Raw genomic sequence first — 16,999 nt, 5'->3', positions numbered from 1 at the left:
ACTCTTAGGTGCACCATTGCTGCGTGTCTGGTGACGATGCTTTACGCTACTGGGAGAAAGCTCTCCCATCAACATAACAAAACCATCTCCATGAACGGCAGAAATTATGTCAGCAGGCAAAGCTGAGTGCTTATGTTGGTGTAAATTATGTCGCTCGGAGGTGATTTATTCACACCGTTGAGTGACATAAGTTATGTCAACATAGGCTGCAGTGTACTCATTGTCTGTGTCTTGTGGAAGCTAGTCCCTCCATGGGATGAAGTATCTGGAAAAATATGAGGAGATGGGACTTTTGTGCAAGAGCAGTTATTCACAATAGGTTGCATAAACAGTGCTGCAGCTTGCTGCATTGTCTTTTACCTTAAGGTGTCCACATAGCTAACTTTTATTCTTTTGCTTCTCTCTTCATGTCTCTGGCTGTACACACGTCTCTGAATCAATCCTGTATCTTACTGCTTCTTGGAAGCACTTCAATACCCATCCTTATATGCCTGCTTAATAGGTAACTTTTTAAGGTTGCCTGTAGGTTTGCAAAACCAGAATACAACCCCAGCTTCTCCTCCAATCCTAGTTTAGACATCTCTGTTGACATCAGGAGGCCTTATTGCTGATATTAATAAGGGAAACATCTTAGTGGAAAAACAGCAACCAGATTTTCTACTCATCCTTACCATCCATTCAGGATGTAACTGAAGTTAGTTGCCTTAATTCTGTGGACTTCCCAAAATTGCCATTTTCATTTGTTCACTAAGCCTATCATAGCTCTTCAACCTGAATGACCATTGGATACAGGGATATTTCTGCTTTCAAATGCTTCAGGTCTTTTCAATGAGGGAAATCTTGAAGACAATATAGATGAGAGATTTAAAGGATCCTCTTTTCTCTTCATTAATATGGTTGTCACTGCTTTCTCATAGTAAATCTGTAACTCACTTGCACACAATTTACATGTAGATCATTAGGGCCATACCAAATTCACGGTCCATTTTGGTCAATTTCACGGTCATAGGGTTATAAAAATAATAAATTTCATGATTTCAGCTATTTAAATCTGAAATGTTAGTGTTGTAATTGTAGGGGTTTTAACCCAAAAATGAGTTTGGGGGGAGGGGCCGCAAAGCTATTGTAGACGGGGTTGCAATACTGCTACCCTTCTGCACCGCTGCTGGCAGCAGCGCTGCCTTCAGAGCTGGGCAGCTGGAGACCAGCAGCTGCTGGCCAGGAGCCCAGCTCTGAAGGCAGCGCCGCTGCCAGCAGCAGCGAGGAAGTAAGGATGGCATGGTATGATAACCGCCACTCTCCAGCCACCCAGCTCTGAAGGCAGCGTAGAAATAAGGGTGGCAGTACCACAACCCCTCCAAAATAACCTTGTGACTCCCCTCACAACTCTCTTTTGGGTCAGGACCCCCAATTTGAGAAACGCTGGTCTTCTTTCCCCCCCCCCCCCCCCCCCGCCCCCAGGGTTAAATCTGTATGGTATAGGGTAAGAGCACACAAAGGAACAGATTTCACGGAGGGAGACAGATTTCACGGTCCATGACCCATTTTTCATGGCTGTGAATTTGGTAGGCCACTATAAATCATCTTGTAAGTGAAATCTTCCCATTTCACTTAACAATTAACATTACATTTACAAACAATTGTAGATAAAGGGCTTCATCAAGTTTCCACTCTAGGCATTGGGGTGGGATGTCTGGGAGCCAGTTTTGGCTCCTTGTTTCTCTGCTTGACACCAGTCCTAGCACAGATTAGAGCAGCCGGTGTGCTTCTGTAATGTGCCCCATCTGACAGCAGTTACCAAAGGCTCTTGCTATCCTTCAGTTGCACCTTCCTAAATTTGTTCTGGGAATTGTGGAAGATGTTGGCATAGGAGTTGGCTATGCTTCCTGATAATTCCAAAACAAAGTACATAGAACCAGATTCCATGCAACCAAAACAGTGCAATAGGAACGGCGTGCAGCAGAAATTTGGCCAAAAACCTTCCCTTCTTTTTACAAAAGGGAGCATAAATTAAATTTGGCCTGTCTGTGGATCTCTCCTGCATTTGGGCTCTGTAGATTCTTGAATGTTTGGCAAACAGTTTATATATTTTGTTTTGCATTGTGGAAACATGAACCTTTACATTTTTCCATCATGTAAATAAGAAATAGAAAAAAATTGCATGTTTTTTTTGGTCATAGATTGGTTGATAGATTCATAGTGTGTTAGGCCAGAAGGGATGATCCATCTAGTCTGACCTCCTGTGTATCACTGGTCCTTAAATTTCACCCAATTAATCCTGTATTGAGCCCAATATGTTGTGCTTGACTAATGCATATGTGACCAGACTCCTAGGGGAGCCAACTGAGGTCACTCAATTAGGGTGAACTGCAAAGAATGGGGCAGACAATCCCTAAAGCTGGTGGATATTCCAATACTTAAATTTACCAAGCCAGCACAAAATAGCTTCTATTAATACCTCGCTGGTTACCCAGAAGCCAACAACACAGTTCCCTTAAAGCAGTGGTTCCCAAACTTTAACAACCTGTGAACCCCTTTCACTAAAATGTCAAATCTCACGAACCCCCTCCTAAAAATGAATATTTCCAGGGATTTTCTCCTTTACCTGAGTATAAATTATAAAAGCAGTGATCTTGGAAATATAACATTTGTTTTTATGACATGCTTATTACACACTATTTATTATTATTTATAATTACATTATTTTTATTACATTATGAAAACGGCAACACTCTTCCAAGATCTCACTTCCGTAGCTTGTATCACTTTGAATAAGCCTGTTATGAGACAAGGCTCCTATGTTTCATCAAGGAGTATCAGATTTGAAACAGCATGAAGGTATTTAAGAAGCCAACTCAAAGAGTTCCTCCTACATAAGCATTCAGGTCTTGAGTAGTCCAGGCAAACAATGCACATTACAACAAAGCTTAAACTTGTTCTTCATAATAATTTTAAAAACAATACTAGCTGCCTATTTAATTTTAAAAACAGCAAAAAATATCCACCTCCCTTTCCATTTCTTATAAGGAATCTTGAAGTTTAAATCTCCTCAGTATGATAGATATGCTTGCTTTGATCTGCTTAGCTCTTGGAAGTCCAGAGGCTCCAGGCTGCTGACCCCGTGCTATCCGGGGTCCCTAGGAACAGCTCTGTCCGCCATTAGGGAATTTTTCCCCGAGAACCCCCTGTAACATTTCGTGAACCCCCAGGGGTTAGGCCTCCAGCCTTAGGCCTCCACCCAGACACCCAAGACAAAGATGATGAGAATTACTGAAAATCTTACTCATCATATAAACCTCCCAGGTTAATGAATATTCCAGATTTTAACCAAATACACGCTTACAACCAATTATTCTTAACTAAACTAAAATTTACTTAAAAAGAAGAGAGAGAGAGAGAACTGGTTAAAAGTTCTGTGTACATACAGACATGAATATAGGTTCATAGTAGAGGTGGTAAACTTCGTAGTTGCAAAGCGTTCTGTCAGAATAAGTTCATAGGTTATAGTCCAAAGTTCATATTCAGGGAGATCCAGTCAAGACTGGAGATCTCAATCTTGGGCTTAAGCTTCCCCTGCATAAAGGGGCAAGGGGTGCAAGCAGGGGCGAGAAGGGGAGAAAGTCAGGGGTGTACAGTGGGCCTACCACAGTCCCAAACTGCATGCCGGGGGGATCTAGTCACATAGAGTGTTGGGGTTCTTAGGGATTGGTTTGATTAGGCCTTGTTTTGAAATGGGATTAGCTTGATTTTTGGCTTATTGTGAAAGTCGGGCTGCTTATTTACTGCATGAATGTTGGCAACTGTGCAACCAATATATATGTAAACACACACAACCACAAACATTATCTACCAATATGTCTTTAAGGGTTGAATTTCGGTCATTTATCCTGCAGGATGCTTTCTTGTCATGCGTCACAGCATATCTTCCATAAAAGCATCCAGTCTTGATCTGAAGAAATCAAGAGATGAAGAATCCACCATTTTCCTTGGTGGTTCATTCCTATTTTGTAATTTGAATTTGTCTGGCATCTGCTTCCAGACGTTGGTTCTTGTTATGCTTTCCTCTGCTAGGTTAAAGAGCTAAATATTTTCTTCCTGTGAAGATACTTTCATGCTATTATCAGGTTGCTTCCCCATCCTCTTTTTATTATGAGCTAAACAGATGAAGTTTTTTAAGTCTCTCACTGTTGAAGCATTTTCTCCAGCTCTCAAAACATTTTTGTGGTTCTTTTCCACACCCTTCGTTATTTATTTATTTTTAACATGGCACCAGATCTGGATACAATATTCCAGTACTAATCTAACCAATGCCACATACAGTGGTAAAATCACCTCTTCAGCTCCCTACTCCCCTGAATTTTCATCCAAGCATCCAGCATACAGTCCTTCTGCTTGTAGGTACAGCCTGCATTCCTTGTACCTAAATGTATAACTTTGCATTGGGCTGTATTAAAATGCATTTTGTTTGAATGGGCCAAGCTTATCTAGTGGTCCAGTAGCTATCTTTGACTGCACTGTCCTCAGCATTATCTACTGTTCTGTCAATGTTTGCATCATCACAGATTTCATCAACAGTGATTTGTATTTACTTCCAGGTAATTTATGGAAATGTTGAATAGTGTCAGACCTAGTACCTTTCTCACCAGAACCCCCACTAGAAACATCCCCCATTCAGTGATGATTCCCCATGGATGACTACTACTTGTGATCTGTCAGTGTGCCAGTTCTTAATCCATTTAACTAAACAGAAAATCCTATTAATAATGATTCAGAAAAGGCAAAAGTGTTCAATAAGTATTTCGATTCTGTATTTGGGAAGAAGCTGAAAAATGTGCTTCTATGACATGATGATGAAGTACTTTGCTGAGATTGTATAGTTCCAATTTTTTAATCGTCATGCAGTAAATCAAATACCTTACACAAGTGTAAGTATATTACATCTAACCTAGTTACCTTATCAACCAAACTTTTAATCTCATCAAAGAATTAATCAGGTTTGTTTGACAAGACCTGTTTTCCATAAAAATCATGTTGACTGGCATTCCTATCCTTTAATTCTTTATTAATTGAATCCTATATCAGCTTTTTCCAGTATTTTGCCTAGAGTTGATGTCAAGCTAACCTGTCAAGAGTTACCCAGGTTATATTGCATGTCCTGTTTAATATTAGTGCAACATTAGCACTCATCCAGTTTTCTGATACTTCAAGATTTAGTAAAAGTGAACATCAGTAGGGCACAGATGTCCTCAGCCAGCCCTTTAATGACTCTTGTGTGCAAGTTATCTGAGCCTGCTGATTAAAAAAATGTTTCTCTCTAGTAGATGTTGTTGAACATTCTCCTTGGTTACTAATGGACTGGAAAATACTTAATCATCCTCATATAACAAGAGTACATCTTCCTGCTTCTTTTCAAATACAGAGCAGAAATATTTATTGAACACTTCTGCCTTTTCTGCATCATTATTAAAAATGTTATCTCCCTTCTCTGTGTGCCCATATTGAATGTAATCAGGTCATGATCACTGGTCTCTAGATGACCACCAACTTCTTCTTCGAGAGATGTCCCTGTGGGTGCTCCACTACAGGTGTTGGTGCGTCCCTGCGCCTTCGCCCGGAGATTTTTGCAGCAGTACTCATAGCGGCCACGCATGCTCAGAATCTGCCCCCCCGCTGTGACTCTAGGGTAATAGAACGCATGCGTGGCCGGTCTCCTCAGTTCCTTCTCAACCGTCCCCGGCCTGAGACGGAGCTCAGCAGACTCATTAGAGAATCCTTCACTATTGCCTTAATTATCCTTTAGAAACCAGTTTTTTCTGTCAGTTTTCTCTGTTAAAATAGTTACTTACCCAGTTTATCTTAAAAAAAAAAAAAAAAAAAAAAAAAAAAAATTCCTGTCAGCCGCGGCTATGCCGGGCTCCACCGGTTTCAAGCGCTGTGCTATTTGTAAGGAAGCTATCCCGTCATCGGACGGGCACTCAAAGTGTATAAAATGTTTGGGGGAAGCTCACATTCCCCAAAAATGTGCCCACTGCTGTAAACTCAGCTCCAGGGCACGGAAAGACAGGGAGCTTAAACTCAAACTGCTCCTGCTTCAAAAATCTATCGGGTCAGTTTCAGACCCAGGCATTGAAGCCGGCTCCGCTACCCGACACAGCCCCCCCCCTCAAAAAAGCTCAAGAAGTCTACGAAAAAGGGGCACCTTTCCTCACCGAGCAAGACTATGAGGCATAAAGTTTCTCCAGGCAGATCAACGATCTCTCTGCCTGTGATTCCTCGCCTCAGCAATTTTCACGAGCCAGGCTCCTCCGGAACAGCGCAAAAGCCGCCTGAGGCTTCAGCGCCGCCGAGAAGCTCCGGTGCCGAGGCATCAGGCTTCCAGTTGCCTGCCTCAGGGACGGCACCGTTCGGCACCGCGAATGAGACGGTGCCGACATTCTACAGCACGCCTCACCCGAGGCAGCCCGACATTTCTCGCCCGGCACCGACCGCGGCACCGACGCCTGCGGGGCATTCTGACACACAGATCACAGCCAGAAGCCCCGATCGCAGGAATGCTCTTGTGCAGCAGCCTCTGTCGGCTCAGCTTTCATCTCCCGCAGGAGCTGCTTTCACTCATTTTACCCAGACAGCTGATCTGCTAGTATCACCTACCTTGCAGTCTCCGCTCATGAATGCATATTCTGTTTCGATGCCTGAGTCAGGATCTGAGCAGTTTTCCTCCAGTGAGGAGGAAGCAGATCCACAGGGAGTTTTTTCCCCATATCATGACTCCCAGCCCCGGACCCAGAGCAATAATGGCTATGGAAATACTACCTCATCCCACTCTCAGGACCCTGCCCCTTGGGGGATGAACCCCTGGATGGCACCACCTATGCCCTACCCGCCACCATGGCAATACTGGACACCATGGACATCATACCCTCGGGAACACATGCCCCGTGGCCATTCGACCAGGCGCAACACTGATCCAGTGCCGTCTCCTAATGCATATGCTAGTGACACGAGACGCCTGGCAACACAGCCACGTTCCCAGGATAAACCTAGCCCTTCTCCTGGTCCAACAGATCCGGAGTTAGCACCGGAGGAAGCATTACTTCCCCTTCCTCCCACTCCCTCTGATGAATATACAAAATTCCAAGACCTCTTTAAGAGAGTTGCTAGTGACCTGAACATTAACTTGGAAGTGGTTCCCGAACAACAGCATGAGCTAACGAACATCCTACAGCCCCCTTCTTCCTCCAGAGTGGCACTTCCAATTAACGCAGCCCTTTTAGAACCCGCTAAGTCCATCTGGCAGACTCCAGCGACAAGCCTACCTACCTGCAAGCAAGCGGACAAGAAGTATTTTATTTCTCCAAAGGACTCTGAATTCCTTTTTACCCACCCAGCACCAAACTCATTGGTAGTGGACGCTGCGAACCAGAGGGCCAGACAACAGTATTCTCGTTCTGCCCCACCTAACAAGGATAGCAAACGACTGGACCTGTTTGGTCGCAAGGTCTATGCATCCTCCACCCTCCAATTTCGCATAGCTAATTATACTGCAGTCCTGGCAAAATACGACCATAAAAACTATAATAAGTTAATGGACTTTATTGATGACATTCCAGAACAAAGAAAACAACAGTTCAGAGCTATAGTTTCTGAGGGCCAAGCCATTTCACGCACCGCTCTCCAAGCAGCCCTCGATGTAGCCAACACAGCGGCAAGATCTACCGCTACAGCGATAGTCATGCGATGGGGCTCATGGCTCTCCTCTTCCTTTTTTCCTCGCGAAGTTCAGAACACAATTGAAGATCTTCCCTTCGACGGTGACAAACTCTTTGCTGCTAACACGAATGAAGTGCTTCATTCAATGAAAGACTCCAGAACAACCCTCCGGTCTTTAGGTCTCCAGACACCTACGGCAAGAAGACGACAATATCGATACCAACCATACCACCGGCCACGTTATCCCGCATTTACACAACCTTCCCATAGACCGCAGGAACAGCAACAGCCGCAACGTCCACGACCAAGATTCCAGCGACGTCGCCCAAACTCTACAGGGGCGCCTCAACCCCCACCAGCTAATAGGCAGATTTGAAAACTTGGTCGAGGGTTTAGAAAGCAATGCCCTCACTTCAGCCGGCACACCAATCTTTGGACACCGCCTACGACCTTTTTTCCAACAATGGAGGAAGATTACCTCCGACAAGTGGGTCTTAGAGGTAGTTACAATTGGATACGTCATCCCCTTCCTCTCCTTACCTCCCACCCACCCACCCTCCCCGTCCCTCTTCAGGGACCCTTCTCACGAGCAGCTACTCCTCCAAGAGGTGCAACATCTCCTTCATCTGGGAGCAGTAGAAATCGTGCCAGAGCGACACAGAGGGAAGGGTTTTTACTCCCATTATTTCTTAACTGAGAAGAAAAATGGGGGATGGCGACCAATCCTCGATCTCAGGCGGCTCAACAGATTCATCAAAAAGCAAAAGTTCAAGATGGTGACCCTCAATAACATAATCCCAGCGCTGGAGCAGGGCGACTGGTTTTCTGCCCTCGACCTACAAGATGCCTATTTCCACGTCACTATACATCCGGCCCACAGACCTTTCCTCCGATTTACCCTTGGTTCCACACATTTCCAATACAGGGTACTCCCCTTCGGACTATCTACAGCCCCCCGTGCTTTTTCCAAACTTCTAGCTGTAGTCAGTGCTCACCTCAGGAGACAAGGGGTAATAATATTTCCGTACCTCGACGATTGCCTCCTCAAAGCTTCAACATTCGACGAGGCGCTCCGGTTCACACGACTCACAGTCGAGTGCTTTCTTTCTCTCGGCCTACAAATAAACAGAGACAAATCCACATTACGCCCCACCCAGCACCTTCAGTTCATAGGCGCAGACCTCGACTCTCGGACCGGGCTAGCATCGCTCCCACCCGATCGCTACAATTCCATAAAACAACTGACCACAACTATTCGCAACACCCCTCAGGTAACTGCCCGAGACTGCCTGCAACTACTAGGTCACATGGCCTCGTGCACTTTTGTCGTCCAGAATGCACGCCTACACATGAGGTGCTTCCAAGCGTGGCTGGCAACGGTTTACAAACCGAATATGCATTCTTTAAACAAGACTCTCTCCCTGCCTACTCCAGTCAAAGACTCGCTACGTTGGTGGACCGTCCACTCCAACCTTTGTTCTGGAGTCCCGTTTCTTCAACAGGCTCCATCACGCATTCTGACCACCGATGCATCTATGACAGGGTGGGGTGCACATATGTCTCATCACACAGTACAGGGACTATGGTCACCAACCGAGACCTCCCTGCACATAAATGTACTAGAACTTCGAGCCATTCGCAACGCGTGCTGTCACTTCCTGCCACTAATCAAACATCATCACGTACGCATAATGACGGACAACATTGCTTGCATGTTTTACGTAAACAGGCAGGGCGGAGCTCGTTCCCATTCGCTGTGCACAGAGGCTATGAAGCTCTGGAATTGGTGCATTGTGAACAACATCCGGGTATCAGCTGCTTATCTTCCCGGAATCATGAACACCACAGCGGACGAACTGAGCAGACGCTTCCCATGGGACCACGAGTGGGAGATAGACGAGAAAACCATTCACAACGTATTCAGCATCTGGGGTTACCCAACAATAGACCTCTTTGCAACTGCAAAGAACAAGAAATGTCTCAATTTCTGCTCCAGAGCAGGACTGGGCAAACATTCCCTGGGGGACGCATTCATGATCTCATGGCACCGAAACCTATTCTATGCGTTTCCCCCGATACCAGTTCTCAACAGGGTTCTGATAAAAATACGAACGGATCGAGCCAAGGTGATCCTCATTGCCCCATCGTGGCCCAGACAACCATGGTTTCCCTTCCTCACCAGAATGTCAATCCAACCACCAATCTCCCTGCCGCTTATTCCGAACCTTCTATCTCAGCAGCACGGTCGTTTTCTCCACCCCAACCTGTCCATGCTTCACCTCAAGGCCTGGTTCCTACGTGGTTCTCCCAACGCGAATTAGATTGCTCCGAACAAGTTCAGGAGGTGCTCCTACATAGCAGAACGCAAGCTACTCGCAAGACCTATCTTCAAAAGTGGAAACGATTCACACATTGGTGTTCTGCCAAACATCTTTCTCCTACCTCGGTACCTCTTCCGTTTATATTGGACTATCTCTTGGGCCTTAAGCGATCCGGCCTTTCTTTCAGCTCCATCAGGGTCCATTTAGCTGCTATTACGACTTTCCACGACAAAATTGATGATACGTCTGTCTTTGCTCACGCTACTACGAAGCGTTTCCTCAAGGGCCTACAAACCTTATATCCAGACATTAAACAACCGACCACCCCCTGGGACCTTCATCTGGTACTGTCTGCCCTAACTCAGCAACCCTTCGAACCCCTAGCCACGTGCTCCCTTTTACACCTCTCCATGAAAACAGCGTTTCTAGTGGCAATTACTTCTGCCAGACGAGCAGGAGAAATAGCAGCTCTCATGGCTCATCCACCATATACGATATTTTTTAAAGACAAGGTTACCCTCAGATTGCATCCCAAATTTCTTCCAAAGGTTCACTCATCATTCCATATTAATGAACCCATACACCTCCCGACTTTTTTCCCGAAACCACATGCAAACTCCTTTGAAGCCTCAATGCATACACTAGATGTTCGCAGAGCCTTGTCATTCTATTTGGATAGAACCAAACCCATTAGAACCTCCTCTAGACTTTTTGTCTCTGTTGCAGAGCGCTCCAAGGGCATGCCTATTTCTACCCAGAGACTCTCGAACTGGATCGCCCAGTGTATCCGACTGTGCTATCAGATGAAAGGGGTTGCACCTCCAGATGGCATTAGAACACACTCCACTAGATCTCTGGCTGCCTCCATCGCGTTCTTACGCAAAGTCCCCTTGGCTGACATTTGTAAAGCAGCCACCTGGTCATCTGACCATACTTTTGTTAAACACTATGCCCTTATTCAAGGCCCTTTATCTGACATACGCTTGGGCAGGGCGGTACTCTCGACGGTGTTCCTACCAGATCCGAAGTCCCTACCTCCTTAAGATACACTGCTTTTAAGTCACCTGTAGTGGAGCACCCACAGGGACATCTTTCGAAGAAGAAGAGGAGGTTACTCACCCTGTGCAGTAACTGACGTTCTTCGAGATGAGTGTCCCTGTGGGTGCTCCACTACCCACCCTCCTCCCCTCTACTTCGGAGTTGGGGGGCCTCCGTGGTAGAGAAGGAACTGAGGAGACCGGCCACGCATGCGTTCTATTACCCTAGAGTCACAGCGGGGGGGCAGATTCTGAGCATGCGTGGCCGCTATGAGTACTGCTGCAAAAATCTCCGGGCGAAGGCGCAGGGACGCACCAACACCTGTAGTGGAGCACCCACAGGGACACTCATCTCGAAGAACGTCAGTTACTGCACAGGGTGAGTAACCTCCTCTTCCAGTCCAGTGATTAATTTATCTTTATCTGTCGTAATGAGGTTCAAAATGGTTGCAATGGTGCAATACTTTTTGTGCTAGAAAATTATCTATAATTTTTAGAAACTCTAATAATGTTTTACTACTCACTGCATGAGATCTCCAGCCTTCATATCCCAGCTGAAGTCCCCCATAACTATTTTTTTCTTTCCATGCATTATACAGCTGCTTCCGGGGAAACTCATCTTGTTCATTCGTTTAATTTGGCCACCACCAGTATCGCCTTCTGGGCTTTTTTAGTTTGCACATTGATCAATATGTATTCAAGATCCTCCCGTTTTCAGTTCTCAACTGTAAAACAAGTGTCTTTAATATAGAGTGCCCCCCTACTTGTTTTACCCATAGTGTTCTTCCTAAACAGGTTATAAGAAGAGATTTTTAACATCCCAATCATCCATATAATCCCACCAAGTTTCAGTAATGCCAATTATTTCAGTTAACCAATTATACCAATTACTGTTACCCCACTAAGTACTTGGAACATGAGATCATTCCAGTTACAAATAAGGGCATGACATTAGATTCATGTCAGCTAAAGACAGAGGAGATCTGTTAGGTCATCTAATCTATCATCTTTCCTATGAAGGGAGTGTTCTCTTCTGTACATTTCTATTATTTTGTTCATTCTAGAAAAAAAAAGTTTTCTAATTATTGGGGCTTTCACCACTTCTCTTGATTATTCCACAGCCTAATAGATTTAACTGCCAGGAAATAGTTACTTTTCCGAAGAAGTGGGCTGTAGCCCACGAAAGCTTACGCTCTAATAAATTTGTTAGTCTCTAAGGTGCCACAAGTACTCCTGTTCTTTTTGAGTGAACTATGTTAGAAATAAAGCTACCTATTCAGTTTCCTATCAGGTGCTTCCCCTTCATTATTAGACAGACAAACTTCGTGTGAAGTCCAGACAGATTTACCCTAGCTTTCTAACAGAAATCTTCTATTTCCCTGTTGGAGTCCTGAGCATTCATTCATTCATTCTCTCTCTCTCTCTTTCTCTCATATATCATGAACACTTTCTTATTATCCATGTGTTTGCCATCACGCTTTCGTCACAGAAGATCAGATTGGACTTGTTCAGATTGTCTATTGTCAGTGTTGATTCTAAATCACCCAATGGATTAATTGTTGACTGAACAGATTCTTTACACATTTGGTAAGCTCCAGGATTTGGTCCTACTAGCATTTAATGTAAATGTTTTGTTATTAGTGTGTGTGTTTTCAGAAACTCGTATGTGCACATGGGTAAGAGCAACTTCACATACACATCTTTTGAAGAATTTTTAAAATTTCCTTTTATTTGCTAGTCAAAATGTTGTTTTTTCAAATATTTATAACTAATAATTGTTATACATCAGTCATGAGCACTTCAGTGCAAGTATTTATAATGTGTGACATATAGTTTTGATTACATATTGATATTTTTCTGTTCTCTGTTTTAGAATCAGGGTCCAAGTGCCAGTAACTGAATTTGCAAGTAGAAAATTTGCTTTTGGTAAATATTCGCATGAAGTTTGTTGTTTCCATGAACACTCCTGGCAGTAAACTTGCTGGCTATATTAATAATAGAAAACAGTTACAAAAGAGGCACGAACACAGCTGGAACAAGTGTTTTTTTTTTTTTTTTTTTTAATTTGGACGAATATTCATAGAAATTTATTAGAAGTATTTGCTTTGTTTCATTGCATTAGTTCACAATTTTATTTGCACTTATAATGATCAATTTTATCCTGTTCTATTAGAAGGTAGTAAAAGATCTGCCTTATGGCAAAGACTGAAAACACTCAGCGAAAGCCTCACACAAAAAAGCAATAATTGCTGGATAGTTGAAGTGGCGAGGCTTTCAGGGTCAGGGGGTAAGAGTGGAGGCTTGTTAATTAAGATTCTGGGACAAAAGGCAGACAAAACAGTTTCCAGGTGTTGGAATTTTGAATGAAATACATAAACACCCAGCAGAGGATGCGGGTGGGGGAAAGAACTTGGAGTATTTCAAAGAAATGAAGTTACTGGGAAAGGATGCATTTTCATGAAAACTCACTATGTATGTTGGAAATGTGTCTCCCACGTGTCTTTGCTTCGCCCCCCCAAGAAGATGAAAGAGCGTTTTTCCCCCTGTATGAATTGAGACCAAAAACATAACATCATTACTCCACTGGAGACTCCTAAGGGACAGGTGTGGTCAGAAAAAGACTGCTAATGCTGTCTGAAGGGAATGAGTCTGAGCAACACTTTGAGTCAGTTAACATTCATTTTTCTATAACCATACTTTCTTACAGGATTTCCAGACCTTTTTATGAACCTGACTGATGCAGCCAATTTTAAATATTTTATTTTCTGTATATTTTTCTCCATTTATTAAAAATAATTCTAACTGGGTCTGAATCAGATTGCTAATTTTGCTAGTTTGTGAAGTAGTGACTGAGACATTCTCTGATGAGGTATTGCCTATATGTATTGAAAGAAAGACACAATGAGTGAAGGATGAGAGACTGAATTGTTGATCTATTTGAAAACCCGTGGAACCATATGGCCACCCAAAATATTATCTTTCTGCAGAAGAAACTTTCTGCATCTTTCTGAGCAGCACAAGAGACAAAGACAAAGAAAACAGGAGCGGCTAACCTGTGACAAAGAAAATAGGTGTTTCTAAATTACAAACAATTTGTTTAGAACAGGGGAATATGCACATTTCTAGTGTAGTAGTAATAGGTTTCTTAGTCATAATTACATTATACAATACTTAAGAAATTTGAAAGTCACTTTATTTTCTTGAAAATACAATAAGTGTTACCTTTGTTAAAGAATTAGCACAAACATTTAATATTTGTAAGTAATGCACACGTTATTTATTGCTGAATGTATGGACAACGTATTAAATATAGTGGGAGAAAGTTTAAATCACATCACTGTAATGTTGGCTAAATGTTAGTGATCTTATCAACTTGTGAGCGTTATAGGGGAAAAAAGGTGCAAGTGTTAGTTATAAATGTAATGAATTATTCCTTTGTCTTCGAAACAAACCATCTTTATGTGCAAGAGATCATTTGGTTCCATGGGTGAAGGAAAGAATAATTATACATTGTATAGAACATATCACAGTAATCACCTTGTTGACACTCAATCTGTATTTTATTAAGAAATATAGATACTATCAGGAAGTTCATGTCTTGGATATTGAGCACAGGAGAGTCACAACATTTTGAAAAAAGCTGCTCTTCTCCACTTTGCTTTTTTATCCCTTGATTTAGGGAAGTGATATGCATTTGTGCATGGAGGGGTATAAAATAAAGCAGTGTGGCCAGTCTAAAAACAAAACTCAGAGAATAACGGTGCTGAAAAATGAAAGGATAAAAGGCACAAATTTACTGATATATTCATTCCTATGTATTTCTAACCAGTCAGTTTGTTTTAAAAGATTAATTTTTAAATCTGTGTGTGTACAAGGAAATCCTAGAGAATCCTGACGCATCTAGCTGCACAGAATTCTGTTTTATGCTAATATATCTAACCAAGGATTCAATATTTTTTTTTTTAAAGAGTCTTGTCATTATTTCGCGGGTTTTAAACCAGCATATCAACAGTGGTGCACTGTAAAATTTCTTAATCCATTTATGTACTGTCAAGGCACAGCTTATTTCTATACAGTTAATTGGACAAGAGAAATTACTTCTCAAGCACAGCGAAGTCTTTTGTTTGAATACTTCTCAAAAGAACTATCCTTGGTTCCAATGAACAATTTTCTTGATCCAGCAGTTCTTTCAATAGTATCTATATATTTTTGTCATAGTTCTGTAGTTTTACACAAATCAGCATTTTCTGTATTACACCTCCAACATTGTTTAGCTCATATTTATGTTTCTGTTTTGGGTTTGGAGTTCAATAAAGAATGTGAACCAGAAAATAATGCTTTATTTTAAAATGTCTATTTAGTATACTTAATTTTAATACACAAAAGTTTTCCCAATGCAATTGCAGTTTCCAAATGTGGAAGTGGAGAGTACACTAACAGTCAAATCAACCACAGTTGAAATTGATGATCTAAATTCATTAGATAAGTGTCTAATGCCAGCACTAAGCAATGGTGCCAACAAAAAAATACCAAATAGAACCAGAGCCTAAGTTCAAAATGTCTATGTAGCAAAATACACCTTTATATGATAGCACTTACTGAATCCATCCCCCACACACATTCAAACTGCTTGTGTCTGACAAAGTGGGCATTCACCCACGAAAGCTTATGCTCCAATACTTCTGTTAGTCTTAAAGGTGCCACAGGACCCTCTGTTGCTTCATTCAAAGCGCAGGCTGTTTAGTTAGCAATGTCTTCATAGCCCATATGCTTTCTCCTCCCCTGCCTATTATACAAAGGTCCGCAAACTCTGTGAATATGGTGGGGGAATCAAGTAGAAGAATGCTAAGAGTCCAAAAACAGCACCTACATTGTACAAACCACTTCAATAGCCTGGAGTGCCAGATTGCCAAAGTTACAGCTGAAGTAGAGTTCAGTTGCAAGGAGAGCAGCAGAATACGGAGCCTGGACTTCAGAAAAGCAGATTTTGACTCGCTCAGGGAACTGATGAGCAGGATCCTCTGGACGGCTAATATGAAGAGGAAAGGAGTACAGAAGAGCTGGCTGTATTTTAAAGAAGCCTTATTGAGGGCACAGGAACAGACTATCCTGATGTGCAGAAAGAATAGCAAATATGGCAGGCGATCAGCTTGGCTTAACAGAAAAATCTTTGGTGAACTGAAACTCAAAAAGGAAGCTTACAAGAAGTGGAAACTTGGACAGATGACTAGGGAGGAGTATAAAAATATTGCTCAAGGATGCAAGGGTGTAATCTGGAAGGCCAAAGTATGATTGGAGTTGCAACTAGCAAGGGATGTGAAGGATAACAAGAAGGGTTTCTACAGGTATGTTAGCAACAAGAAGAAGGTCAGGGAAAGGGTGGGACTGGATGCGGGAGGCAGCCTAGTGGCGGATGCTGTGGAAAAAGCTGAAGTACTCAATGCTGTTGTGCCTCGGTTTTCACATATAGTGACCATCTTTAAAAAAGGGAAGGAGGAGATCTGGGGAACTACAGACCAGTCAGTCTCATCTCAGTCCCTGGAAAAATCATGGAGCAGGTCCCCAAAGAATTCATGTTGAAGCACTTGGAGGAGAGAAAGGTGATCAGGAACAGTCAACATGGATTCCCCAAGGGCAAGTCATGCCTGACCAACCTGACTGCCTTCTATGATGAGATAACTGGCTCTGTGGATATGGGGAAAGTGGTGTACATGATATACCTTGACTTTAGCAAAGCCTTTGATACGGTCTCCCACGGTATTCTTGCCAGCAAGTTAAAGAAGTATGGATTGGATGAATGGACTATAAGGTGGATAGAAAGCTGGCTAGATCATCTGGCTCAACGGGTAGTGATCAATGGCTCAATGTCTAGTTGGCAGCAGGTATCAAGTGGAATGCCCCAGGGGTCGGTCCAAGGGCCGGTTTTGTTTA

At 42.9% G+C, this 16,999-nt stretch overlaps 1 protein-coding gene and 1 long non-coding RNA gene across 2 annotated transcripts in view; one reads left to right on the top strand and one right to left on the bottom strand.

Annotated features, from left to right (window-relative positions):
• The window catches only part of CWC27 (CWC27 spliceosome associated cyclophilin), a 226,383-nt gene that overhangs the window by 82,374 nt on the left and 127,010 nt on the right, over positions 1-16,999 (top strand). The gene's annotated exons all lie outside the window — the stretch shown is intronic.
• LOC128839272 (uncharacterized) lies at positions 7,579-8,958 on the bottom strand. Its single transcript, XR_008445394.1, has 2 exons — positions 8,739-8,958; positions 7,579-7,901 (listed from the first exon to the last, which is right to left on the bottom strand). It is a non-coding gene; the product is annotated as an uncharacterized LOC128839272 (long non-coding RNA).

The sequence above is a fragment of the Malaclemys terrapin genome, chromosome 6, assembly GCF_027887155.1.
Source record: "Malaclemys terrapin pileata isolate rMalTer1 chromosome 6, rMalTer1.hap1, whole genome shotgun sequence".
NCBI classification, from domain to species: Eukaryota; Metazoa; Chordata; order Testudines; family Emydidae; genus Malaclemys; species Malaclemys terrapin.
This window is presented reverse-complemented; position numbering and strand designations above follow the sequence as displayed.